Below are 13,670 nucleotides of genomic sequence, written 5' to 3'. Positions count from 1 at the left end.
GTTGTCCCACAATGCTCTGAGGGAGGAATTGCCAACATTTTGTCCTAATGAAATGAAGGAATGGCAATATATTTCCAAGTCAGGATGGTGAGTGGGTTGGAGGGGAACTTGCAGGTGGTACTGTTACCATATATATGGGATTCAGGAGCTGAGTTACTCATCACAGAATTCCTAGCCTCTGACCTGCTCTTGCAGCCACTGTGTTTATGTGACAAATCCTGTTGAGTTTCTTGTCAATGGTCTTTTGACTGAGTGTGGCATCAAGGAGAACTCCATTCATGTTACCATCATTGAATCCCCCACTATCAACTACCTGGGGGTTACCATTGACCAGAAACTCAACTTGAGCTGAAAATGTGTTGCTGGAAAAGCGCAGCAGGTCAGGCAGCATCCAGGGAACAGGAGAATCGACGTTTCGGGCATAAGCCCTTCTTCAGGAACATTCCTGAAGAAGGGCTTATGCCCGAAACGTCGATTCTCCTGTTCCCTGGATGCTGCCTGACCTGCTACGCTTTTCCAGCAACACATTTTCAGCTCTGATCTCCAGCATCTGCAGACCTCACTTTCTCCTCAGAAACTCAACTTGTTTTGCCATATAAATACAACAGCTACAAGAACATGTCATAGACAAGAAATACAGTGGCATGTAACTCACTTCCTGACTCCCCAGATTCTGTCCACCATCTTCAAGGCACAAGTCAGGAGTATGATGGAATACTCCTCGCTTGCGTGGATGGGTGCAGCTCCTACGACATTCAAGAAGCCTGACACCATCAAGGACAAAGCAGCCTGCTTGATTGACACCACATTCACAAACATCTACTCACTCCACTACCATTGCTCAGTAGCAGTAGTGTGTACTGTCTACAAGATGCACTGCAGAAATGCACTATAGCTCCTTACACAGCACCTTCCAAATCCATGACCACTTCCACTGAGAAGGACAAGGGCAACAGTGACATGGGAACACCACCACCTGCAAGTTCACCTCCAAGCCACTCACTATACTTGTTTGGATATATAATGCTGTTCCTTCACTGTTGTTGGGTTAAACTCCTGGAATTCCCTCCTGAACGGCATTTTGGGTCAACCTACAGCAAGTGAACTGCAACGGTTCAAGCAGACAGTTCATCACCACCTTCTGAAGAGCAACTAGGGACGGGCAGAGTGAATAAAAAAAATCCTGTAGTACCTGCTGTTATACATCCTGTAGTAATGTGGAGTCAGTGATTTGGCATTTAATCAGAGGATTAAAGAATATTTAACAATCATAGAATGGTATCTACACAAAGAGAATTAGTACCATTCATTGGACTCTGATGAATACACAATGGTGACTTGAACAATAATGAATTCATTCCTACTAGCTATGTTGCTCTTCCAGTGCCACCTTTTCTCTTGAGGAACTGCTTTCTTCACAGCAATTTGTTCTTGGATATCAGTCTGGCTGGAACTACATTAGAATGTTCATTTGTCCTTTGTACAACATCCCTTTTATCATTTAATCTCTGCTCCCTTCCACATTAACAGAACAGCCCTTTGGTTCTTCCTCCCATCTCCCTTTCTCTTCAGCCTCTGAGCTTGTTTAAAACTTATTGCATCTCGAACCTTTTTTTCCAAGTTAGTGGAATTGAATGTGATCATGCCCGATTGGTCAGACGCTGGTATGTGTGGGTGTTTAAAGAAGCAAAATTTGACAACATGACAGCAAGTCAGCAGTAATCTGCCAACCTCTGTATTCAACTTGTGTTTGTTTGTTTGTTAGCACATGGGAAATCCCCATGGGCCAAGTGCGTCTGTCACCAACATATGTTATTAACAATTGGCCACATCGCTAGCCTTGGATTTGGCATTAACTACCAGTGTGCAGCATTTCCCAAGCTGGCTGAAATGTGCCAGGTTGGACAAGTCAGGATGGTGGCACTGTTAGGACTATGAAATGAACAGATTGAAAATCCTTTCAGTGCTGAGGTGTTTCAGAGCTGCTTCTTTATGTTGATGACATGCTTTTGCTCACAGGACTTGTTCTGAGTTTGTGCTTTTATCGCTTTATAGGTGAGTTCTGTAGTGTGGTAAAAACTGAACAATTTTGTTATCCGTAATGTCACAAGGATGTCAGATTAACATGGCGGGGGGACCTGAGTGTGTAGGGACTCAGGGATTCTCGATTCTCTTGATCTCTTCAATCCTGCATGCAAGAAACTCTTATTCTGTGCTTGGATGTCAAAATAAAACTCACACTTCACCAGTTGAATATTCCATCTCTAAATCATATTGAAGGAAAGACTTAGGGAATTGCCCCATCTCTCTCAAAAGGCCACTACTGACAAGCTGATCTACTACCAGATCAATTGAGCCAGTTCAGCCTCTCTCAAACTACAGCAATAAATGTTTGCTGACAAAGACCTCAGCAAGCCAGAAAAAAAGTTAATCCTAATGTACAGAGTAGGTCACCACGCTCTGTATATTAGATTACCTATAGTGAGGAAACAAGCCATTTGGCCCAACAAGTCCACACTGACCCTCTGAAGAGTAACCCACCTGGCTTTACCCTATATTTACCCCTGACTAATGCACCTAACGCAATGGGCAATTTAGCATGGCCAATTCACCTGACCTGCACATTTTTGGAAGGTGGGAGGAAACCAGAGCATCCAGAGTCAACCAAGGCTGGTATCAAACTCAGGTCCCTGGTGCTGTGAGGCAGCAGTGCTAACCACTGAGCCATCATGCCACCCACATGAGACCTGACCTATGCATCTATGATGCATGAGAGTAGATGAGAAATTCCACCAGCAGTATTTCCTTCAGATTCAATGGGAGGTTGATTGAACAAACTCCAATGTTCTTGAAGCCAGCCCCATGAGCAGTTTGGTAAAACTCCTGAAAAATAAACTGGAAACTGTCTAAATGGCTGCAACAATCAACCTTCCCCCACTAGGTCCTGTTTTCTCAACTCTTAGATAGCCAGCATTCTGAAAAGGTCAACTAAAAGTTTACATAAACACTCTGCAGATCACCTTGAAGTGCAGCAATATTGACATTAATGAGTGGGAGAAGTTTGCATCCAATTGTTTCATAGACGGAAGTTTGTCCATGAAGCTGCATGTTGCTTTGAATTACAATATCCTTTGAGTTACAAGCAGCAGCAGAATAGGAAAGAAACGGAAGTAGATCCTGCACTCCGGGGACCACTATCCCGTGGCACATCCTGCCCCATCTACTTAACGATCAAGAATCAGCCTGTTCAGTCACACAAAGATGCACGGTAGGAACCTACAAATGGAGCAGACATCATCTGCAAATTGAGTGACAGCTATTGCAGACAATTCCTTTTTGTCCTATAACTGTACCTTCAGCGGAGTTAGAGGCAGGCTTTTCCTTCCCTTGCTCTGGTATTTAAGATGTTTACGGTAGACAGGGACCCCTTGTTCTCACTTTCCACCCCACTAGCCTCCGCATCCACCGTATCATCCTCAAACGCATCCGCCAACTCCAACTAGACCCCACCAACAAGAACATCTTCCCCTCCCCACCCCTCTCTGTCTTCTGCAGGGGTCATTCCCTTTGCCACTCCTTGGCTCATGCCACTCTCCCCACCACGTCCCCAACCCCCGGTACCTTCCCCTGCAACAGTAAAAGATGCAAAACCTGTGGGCACGTCACCCCTCTCATCTCCATCCAGTGCCCCAAACAGTCCTTCCAGTGAGACAGAAGTTCCTCTCCTCTACCCTAGTTTACTGTATCTGATGCTCCCGATGTGGGTTTCTCTACATCAGTAAGATCAAAAGTAGACTTAGGAACGTTTCACTGAGATCCTCAATGGGGCCCGGAATGGTCAGCCTGACCTCCCAGTTACCACCCATTTCAATTCTCTTTCCCAATTTCTTTCTGATATGTCCATCCTCGGCCTCCTCCATTGCCACAGTGAATCAGACCGCAAATTGGAAGAATAGCACCTTATCTTCCGCAACATTGAGTTCTCCAATTTCAAATAACCTTCCCATCCATCCCTCGGCTCCCTTCCCACCCATCCCATGACTCCCTTTCCTCCCCTGCCTCCTCCCTTCCATTCCACCTACTGACCCTTCCTTCCAGTTACCAACTGAATTCATTCTTCCCATTCACCAACCAGGTCGTACCTATCACTTGTGTTCACCTATCCCTGCCTCACCATTCTGACCCTCTTCCCACCTAAAACCCTAAAGGTCCCCACTTTATCTGCAGCTCCCCCTGTCCCCACACCCCAGTCCTGAAGAAGGGTTATCACCAAAACATTGACTTCTGCATCTCCTGATGCTGCCTGGCTTGCTGTGTTCTTTCAGCCTCCTGCTTGTCTACTACGGATGCAGTATCTGCAGTTTTTTAAATCTCTAACTATGGTAGACATCAGCTGGCTTTTGCAGCTGGTGACTGAGCAGCCAATGACAGCTCCACCTGTGTAGAGGCAGACTGGGCGATAGTTACTATGTAGAACCCTGGCTGTCAAAAATCACATCCATGTCCTACTTCTCCATCTTCCTTCACATGGCAGACCTGCACATCTCTGCCAGCCAAGTGTTGGAGAGCACTGCAGTGATGTATTGAATCTCCAAGGCAAGATTTAAACTGACAGGCTGACTATGCAGATCATTGGTGAGACCAACACAGATTCAGTGGCATCTGAGTTGCCAGTCTTTCCCTGGAAATGGCCATCAACAAAGGCCTGACACTCATGTGCAGATGGACTCCTCCAGTTTGCCTTCATCGATGCACTTCCTGGAAATATCCTCCCACATTTACTGCTGCTGCTTCCAAAATAATCCTCTTGGTCGATGACCCCTAAGGCTTAGAGTTCGCTGAATAGACCTTTGAGGGGCCTTACCTTTTGACAGGTACTCTCCACTGCTGTCCTTCTCTTCAACATCTGCACCTGTTCACTCACGAGGAGTGCATTATTGTGTGAAAATCCAATTATTTGCCTCGAAGGTCCCACCGAGTGGTTTTTGTCTGAGCTGATAGAGGGTGTATGTGAGTCATGTAAAGGTGCAGGGAGCTCTGAACTTGTGTTTATTCTTCTCCAGCACCAATTCCTGAATGACACTTGAAGGACCTGTGGGAGATGAAAGACATGAATTAAACCTGACAGGGAGTAAAGGTTCAAAGTCATCATGGTGCAGATTATCATATTTCAGTCAGTGCTGACATCAATTCAACATGATTGATTGCTGTGTGCCATGTGGCTGTCTGATGTCTAATTCTGTCACTGGGTAGCTGAAAGACTCAAAGCTCTCCCATTTCCTGTGGCCAGGCACACTGACAGCTTGCTAATTTTAGTGCCTCCCCCTGGCCAGCAGTCAAGCTACCCCTTATCAGAGGGCAGAGCACTGTTCTCTACTTCCCCCTTGAAGGTCTCTTTTCCTGCAAAGCCAAAAATCAGAGAGTTGTGAGTGTGAGAATAGAAGGACAAGATTTGCAGATGGTGATTGTGAGGGATGGGTGTGAGACAGCAATAAATGAGGGTATCAGTGATGTGGATGTGAGGAGGTGCCTCAAGTGAGAGGATTGAGTGGAGCTGAGTCAGCCTGATGATTGTTGTGTAGGAGCAAGCTGCTGAAGTCAGAGCGAGGACCTTTGTACTTAAATACAAGAAGCCAGTCATCCTTCCAGCCCTGATGAGCTTCTTGAACCTCTTTCAGCACTGCGTTCCTGAATAAGGGACCACATTTCTCCCCCAGCCACTTCCAGCCACACTGCAGCTTCAAAGCTTGGCTTTGTACATCTTTCATTTCACCTGTTCTCTCTAAATGGATTCATGAGCAAACTTGCTGGATGAAAAAATACAGGGCCTGATCAGTTGGAAGATTCCAAAGCTAGATGCTAATACTGAGGTAAAACCTTTTCCACTCAATATGTTCTCAAATACTAGGCGAAAGTGAGGACTGCAGATGCTGGAGATCAGAGTCAAGATTATAGTGGTGCTGGAAAAGCAGAGCAGGTCATGCAGCATATGAGGAGCAGGAAAATCGATGTTTCGAACATCATTCCTGATGAAGGGCTTTTGCCCGGAATGTTGATTTTCCTGCTCCTCAGATGCTGCCTGACCTGCTCTGCCTTTCCAGCAACACTATAGTCTTGACTCTGATCTCAAACACTGTCGCTGTATTAGGCTGTGATTAGGGTGGCATGCTGGCTCAGTGCTTAGCACTGCTGCCTCACAATGCCAGGGACCCAGATTAGAACCTCAGGCAACAGTCTGTTTGGAATTTGCACATTCTCCCTGAGTCTGTGTGGGTTTCCTCTGGGGGCTCCGGTTTCCTCCCACAATCCAAAGATTGGTCGTGCTAAATTGCCCATCGAGTCCAGGGATATGCTGGCTTGGTGGATTAGCCGTGAGAAATGCAAGGCTGCAAGGACTAGGCAGTGGGGCTAGGATCTGGGTGGGGTCCTCTTTGGAAGGTCAGTGTGGACTTGATGGGCCCTATGCCTGGCCCCGATGTCTGCTTTTCTTTGTATTACTTTAAAGTTCACTTAATAGTCTGCCTCACTAGAAACAATTGCTGACAATTTGTTATATGTCTCACAAATTTGTTACTGTCTCACTATATTCACACTCCCATTTAACTCTCTGACTCACTCGCTCCTAAGCTCTGTCTTATTAGCTGCTCACTATTGCTGCCATGTTCTTTGGTGCTATGTTTCCACTTTGGTTATAGAGTCACAGAGATATACTGCACAGAAACAGACCCTTTGGTCCAACACGTCCATGCCGACCAGATATCCTAACCTAATCTAGCCCCATTTCCCAGCACATAGCCCATATCCCTCTAAACCCTTCCTATTCATATGCCCATCCAGATGTCTTTTAATTGCTGTAATTGCACCAACCTCCACCACTTCCTCTGGCAGCTCATTCCACACACCCTCGAGGCCCATTTTATATCTTTTCCCCTCACCCTAAACCTATGCCCTCTAGTTCTCCCCAACCCCAGGGAAAATACCTTGTCTATTTATCCTATCTTTGCCCATCATGATTTTATAATCCTCTATAAGGTCATCCCTCAGCCTCCGAAGCTCCAGGGAAAACAGCCCCAACCTATTCAGCCTCTCCCTATAACTCAAACACTCCAATCCTGGCAATATCCTTGTAAATCTTTTCTGAACCCTTTCAAGTTTCACAACATCCTTCCAATAGGAAGGCGACCAGAATTGATTGCACTATTCCAAAAGTGGCCTAACCTATGTCCTGTACAGCCTCAACATGACCTCCCAACCTCTATACTCAATGCTCTGACCAGTAAAGGAAAGCATACCAAATGCCTTCTTCACTATCCTATCTACTTGTGACTCTACTTTCAAGGAACTATGAACCTATGCTCCAAGGTCTCTTTGTTCAGCAACACTCCCCAGGACCTTACCATTAAGTGTATGAGCCCTGCTCTGACTTGCTTTTCTAAAATGCAACACCTCGCATTTATTTAAATTAAACTCCATTTGCCACTCCTCAGCCCATTGGCCCGTCTGGCCAAGATCTGAGGTAACCTTCTTCGCTGTCCACTACACTTCCAATTTTGGTGTCATCTGCAACTTACTAACTATACCTTCTATGTTCATATCCAAATCATTTATATAAATTACGAAAAGTAGTGGACCCAGCACCGATCCTTGTGGCACTCCACTGATCACAGGCCTCCAATCTGAAAAGCAACCCACCTCCACCACCCTCTGTCTTCTACCTTTGAGCCAGTTCTGTATCCAAATGGCTACTTCTCTCTGTATTCCATGAGATCTAGCCTTGCTAACCAGTCTCCCATGGGAACTTTGGTTGTTGGGATGTTCTTTTTCATGATTTCACCCTCAAAATGTAACTACTAACAAGCACTCATTTAGGATGTGTGTGTCTCACTAGCTGACACAGAAACAGACCATTTGTCCCAACTAGTCCATGTTAGTCCCTATGGTCCACACAAGTCTCCTCCCACTGTTTTCATTATAAATGAGGTTAAAGGTACAGTAAACAACAAAGTAATTAAACATTGAAAAAAGACCTTTAGTCAACAGAAGACTTATATCGCACTGGGAGCTGAGTCTTTGGACCCAAATTCCAACAAGCCTCAGGCATTGTTTGCAGAATTAACTTTCCTACCTGTTTACCCTCTGCTTCGATCTCGGAGGCTTGGCTGTTCTGTTAATCTCTTGGAAAGGCCAACAACATGAAACTCTGCAGTAAATAACATTTTAAAGAGCTGAATCAGAAAATGAAGTAAAACATGTCCAGGGTGCACATGCAATAGAACCACTGGACTGAAACTTACTTTTTTTTATAGCTAAGTCCGAGTTGTGTTAGTTTTTTAGAGAATTTTTCACCAGAAGGCCTCACTACTTTTCTTGCCCTATTTTATCAAACTCTCCTCATTAATTACTTACGCTGTTGCTATGGCGACTGTCACATTCAATTTCCAACACATCTTACCCATGTCATTCTCGAACCACTCACCACTCAGCATCTATCTCATAATTCACAAGTATTCCTTGCACGATCTTTCAAAGCTCATTGTGTGTTTGGGTAAGCACAGTCAGTACAAAGCTGCCCTGCACAGTTCCTGACATTTTCCCTGCACGTGGCAGCCAGGAAGAATTTGGCATTCACTCTACGAGCATGGTCCTGGAGGTCCTGCAGAACATATTGGTGCCAGTGTGGAACTATCTCCTCTCATAGGACTACCAGACACCCAGCCTTGGCAGATTGGTCTAAGGTTGCCATTGGGGTTAAAGCAGTTTCAGCCATCTGGAGAAGTGCACAGCACTATAAGAAGAATATCAATGTTCTTCTGCACTTTGCCAGGGTAAGTGCCACCATCTTCTCTCTGATACCTCACACACACTCTATCTCTGCTACTGTACCCTCCTTCCACCAAGGTGCTTGCTCCATCCCTCTAACTATTACCTACAATATGTTCCTCACTCACTTTCACCAACCCCAACCCACAACACCACTATTGTGAAATATCCTCTGCACTCCTTACCCCTTTGTTCAGGACACCTCTCCAACTATACAAAGTCCTACCACTGTGCCAAATGAATCTCCTGCAAGAGCCAGGAGGAAAACAACCCACAAGAGGACAGAAAGAATCAGAACAGGAGGTGGGCTGCCCGACATTGAGCTCCTTACCCCTCATCATGGGGAATTAAAAACCAGGGCACAGTCTAAGGATATGGGGCAAACTATTTAGGACTGACTTGAGGAGAAATTTCTTCACCCAGGTAGTGGGGAGCTTGTGGTATTCATTACCACAGAAAGCAGTCGAGGTCAAAACATTATCAGGGATATATAGGCTGGGTAGCTTAGCCATGGGAAATGCAGGGTTACAGGGATAGGGTAGGGTGGTGGGTCTTAGGAGGTGGGGGCTGCTCTTCCTAGGGTCAGTAGAGACTCAATGGGTCAAATGGCCCATTTCCACACTGTAGGTATTCTATGATTCTGCAATTCTATGATTATGTGATTTCAAAGATTTGGGTATAATTCTTGAGGTGAAAGGGATCAAAGATTAGATCAAAGAGAAAAAAGTGGGAGCAGGCTATTGAATTGGGTGATCTGCCATGATCATAATAAATGCTGAAGCTGGCTTGAAGGGCCGAATAGCCTACTTCTATTTTCAATGTTTTTATGAGAGGCTGCTGACTCTGACCAGCCGTGCATTGGAAGCTACCCCTGACTTATTGTGCCAGGGACTCCTGAGCAAAGGTTATATCCCTTGGTTTGTTTGAGGCATGCTGACAACAATGAGAAGCTTCCTGGCTTTGTGTCTGCTCTAAACAGCATGATAATACAGCAATAATATGAGTCTTGTATCTCTGGGTGAGGGAAAAAAGCACAAAAAAAAGACAAGGCAATGCAAGGCAGAGATGCTGTGAGCATCCAGGTATGCTCAGAGGGAGCAAGCACTATTACAGCAAGCAAAAAGCCAACCAATACAGCCTGATCCAATCCATGAGCTAGATGTATGTCCCTGAGCACACAATCTCCTCACTGCAGTTTTACAGTAAGAGTTCTAGTACAGTGTGTGCTGCAGTTTTGAAATGCAGTGGTGGCCTATAAGTGAATTGAATGTGGGTCATGACGGTTCCCAGAGGGTGGCACAAGTCAGATGTCAATGTCCATGAACACGTGGTGCATGTGGTTGGTGCCCATAGGGTGTGCTGTAAGATGTTAATGCTCAGTTTTCACTATGGCAGTTGTCTGGAGCAAGTGGCACATTGAATCCATTAGCTTTCCATGTTGATGTTGAGCTTGTTTGATGAGTTTGATAAAATAAAAGTCTGTACATTAATGGAGTGAGTTGTGGCATTAAAGACTAACTAAAAAGTATTAATTTCCATCTTTTGGAATTTCACTTAGCCAGAATTCATCACACTGCTTGCAAAAAGCATAAAAGATGGAGTAGGATGATCACAATCTCGAGAGAGGTCTCATTGTACTTGCCACCTGATTCTGCTCCACATCTCATCATAGCCCACATCACTCAAATAAGTTTTAACCCATAGTCTTTCCTTTTCATTTCTTGATAACATTAACCTGCTTTCAACAGAACATATGTTATAAAGACAATACCGCATGTTTTACATAAAATAAAGTCTATGTAGTTGAAATTACACATGGATGTAATTCTGAAAAACTTGAGATTTACTACTTTGAGCAAAACTTTTACTCAACTGCATGTTGTTCTAAAATTAGCAAAGACAGGAATCTTCATACTTTAACTCCAGAGTTGAAATGTAGCTTAAGGCATGTGATACAGCATCCTTTTATTTTTGAACAACATAACTCCAGACTGGATTTTGCTCTGTTTCTATTTCTGGCTATTGGCTATTTTGTGTGTCTGCTGACAGCCATCACTTCTCAGTGTTTAGATATATGGACAGCAGACCTTGGATTGTGCAGATGCCTTTACTATGAACATTGTTGACAGATCTCAGAATAATATGAAGAATAAGCTGTATTTGCTTTGTTAATTTTAAATAGAGCTTTGTAATGACATGAATCCCAAAAACAAGGAAATGATGCTGCTGCCCTTCTGCCTATTTCTGACATGGTCCACTTGGCCCTTGCAGAGCTTCAATTTCCCTTCAGAATTGTTGCAATAGAATTCAACAGCATCCTTCTGTGAATCAGTGCTGCTTGCCTTTTAAAAGGAGCAGATTGTGTATCGGAGCTGAAGTCAAGCCCGAAGATGTGATAACCATGCTTGTAAGAGCCCCTGTTGTGTCTACAGCTACCCAGCAACCCAGTTCAGCTGAGTTGGGCACTGAAACCATTCTTTTGGACATTGCATACTGTCAGCCTCATGTTATGAACAAGTTTGCAATTTGTTAACCTGTGCCCCAAAACAGGCACCAAGTCTAAAGATTTAATTTATGGAGAAATTCAAAACCAAGGCAGCCAAGCAGTGTTCAGAAATGATCATTTGTCCAGATCTGATGCACAGTCCAACTTCCTGTGTGTCAAGGAGTCAGAGAATGTTTTGAGACCATTTGGTCCAATTTGCTAAGCCTCAGTCTTTTGAAGCCTTACCCAATTACTCCCATTCCACTGCCCTTTCCCTATCATCCACCAAATGTTTTGATTTAAGTGTTTACCCAATTCCCTTTCGGAAGTTAAAATTGTACCTACTTGCACCACCCTTCCAGACAGTGCATTCCATTCCCGAAGATGTTATGGTGAGAAGACTCTACTGTTCCAGCCATCCTCCCTAGGGACTGACTCCTGACTTTTTTCTTGTTATTCATTTTTGGGATATGGAACTATTGGTATTTTTCAAATCCTTTATCGTCCATCCCTAATCACCCTTGAGAAGGTGGTGAGTGAGTCATTCAACCTTCTTCAACCACTATAGACTGTGTACTGGGGGTAACTGCAATGACTTCAGGGGGAGAGTTCTGGGATTTTGACAAAGAGACACTGATGGACCAGCAGTATATTTCCAAGTAAGAATGGTGAGCGGGTTGGAGGGGAATTACTTTAGAAAATCATCAAGACATCATAGACAGAACCGTCCAAACCCCACTAGAATCTATAAGAAGAAGAGCATCAGATACATGAGAAGACCACCATCAGCAAATTCCCCTCCAACCTGCTGATGGTGGTCTTCTCATGTATCTGATGCTCTTCTTCTTACAGATTCTAGTGGGGTTTGGACGGTTCTGTCTATGATGTCTTGTTGATTTTCTAAAGTGCATCTTGGAGATGGTACAACTATTGTTATTGAGCATTGGTGTTAGAGGGAGTGCATGTTGTGGATGTGGCACTAATTAAGTGAGCTGCTTTTCTCTGGATGATATCAAGCTTTTTGAATCTACACTCATCCAGGCAAATGGGGAGAATTCCACCGTCTGCCTGACTTTTGACTTATAAGTAGTGAACAAGCTTTGTAGACTCAGGAGGTGAGTTACTTGTTGCAGTATGCCTACTCTTTGGGACTACATGCTTTTGAAGCCATAGTCTTTATATGGCTTGTTCCAGTTCAATTTCTGACCAATAGTAAGCCACATGATGTTGCTACTTGGTGTTATTGAATGTCAATGGCCAATGGTTAGATTTTCTCTTGTTGAAGATGGTCACTGCCTGACATTTGTCTCACAGGAATGTTACTTGCCACCTATCAGCCCAAATCTGGATATTATCCAGTTCTTGAAGCAGCATTTGGACATGAACTGTTTCAGTTTATGAGGATTTGCAAATGATTCTGAAAATTGTGTAATCATCAGCAAACATCCCCATTTCTAGTAAAAGTCATAGAATTCCTCCAGTGTGGAAAGAGCCAACTTGGCCCATCGAGTCTGCATCAACCTTTCAAAGAACATCCCATCTAGACCCAATCCCCCACTTTATCCCCATAATCCCACATTCACTATGGCTAATCCATTCTAACCTGCACATCACTGATTTGCACTGCTGCCTCACAGTGCCAGTGACTCAGGTTTGATTCCAGCATCGGGCGAATGTCTGTGTGGAGTTTGCATGTTTTCTCTGTGTCTGCCCTCCGATGCTCTGGTTTTCTGCCGCAGTAAAACGTTGTACAAATTATGTGGTTTGATCATATTAAGTTACCCGCAGTGTCCAAGGAAGTGTAGGGTGGGTGGATTAGCTATGGTAAATGGGGTTATGAGGATAGGATGTGTCTGGGTAGGATGCTGGTTGGAGTGTCAGTATAGACTCAATGGGACGAATGGCCTCTTTCTGCATATATTTCCTCAGCTGTCTCTCTCAGCATTCTAGGATAGATTCCATCAAGTCCTGGGACCTGGTCTACCTTAATGCTTTTTAAAACACCCAAAACCTTTTTTAGATTGACATCCCATAAAATATCAATATAGCCATCCCTAGACTTACCATCTGCCATGTCCTTCTGCCTTGTCAATTTGTTAAAGACCTCAGTCACTCCCTCCAGCTCTACCTATAAATTCCCTCCTTGATAGAAGCGATGAGGAATTAACAACAGCAACAGTATGTGATGGATGGCAGTTATAGGAAGGGGGGAAAGTCTCAGATACAGTCACATAGATGGGTTAACTCCAGAAAGGGTAAGAGAGGTAGGCAGCTCGTGCAGGAGTCTTTTGTGGATATACCCATTTCAAACAGGTATGCTGTTTTAGAAAATGTAGGGGGTGATGGATTCTCAGGGGAACATAGC

General features: G+C 44.3%; 1 long non-coding RNA gene across 1 annotated transcript in view; it reads left to right on the top strand.

Annotated features, from left to right (window-relative positions):
* The first annotated feature begins 3,204 nt into the window (after positions 1–3,204).
* The window catches only part of LOC122553973, a 79,095-nt gene continuing 68,629 nt past the window's right edge, over positions 3,205–13,670 (top strand). Inside the window, exon 1 of the long non-coding RNA XR_006312885.1 lies at positions 3,205–3,268. This is a non-coding gene — a long non-coding RNA (uncharacterized LOC122553973). The remainder of the gene's footprint in view (positions 3,269–13,670) is intronic.

Source organism: Chiloscyllium plagiosum, chromosome 10 (genome assembly GCF_004010195.1).
Source record: "Chiloscyllium plagiosum isolate BGI_BamShark_2017 chromosome 10, ASM401019v2, whole genome shotgun sequence".
In the NCBI taxonomy this organism is placed as follows: domain Eukaryota; kingdom Metazoa; phylum Chordata; class Chondrichthyes; order Orectolobiformes; family Hemiscylliidae; genus Chiloscyllium; species Chiloscyllium plagiosum.
Note: the sequence above shows the minus strand (reverse complement) of the source record. Positions and strands in the feature narration are given on the sequence as shown.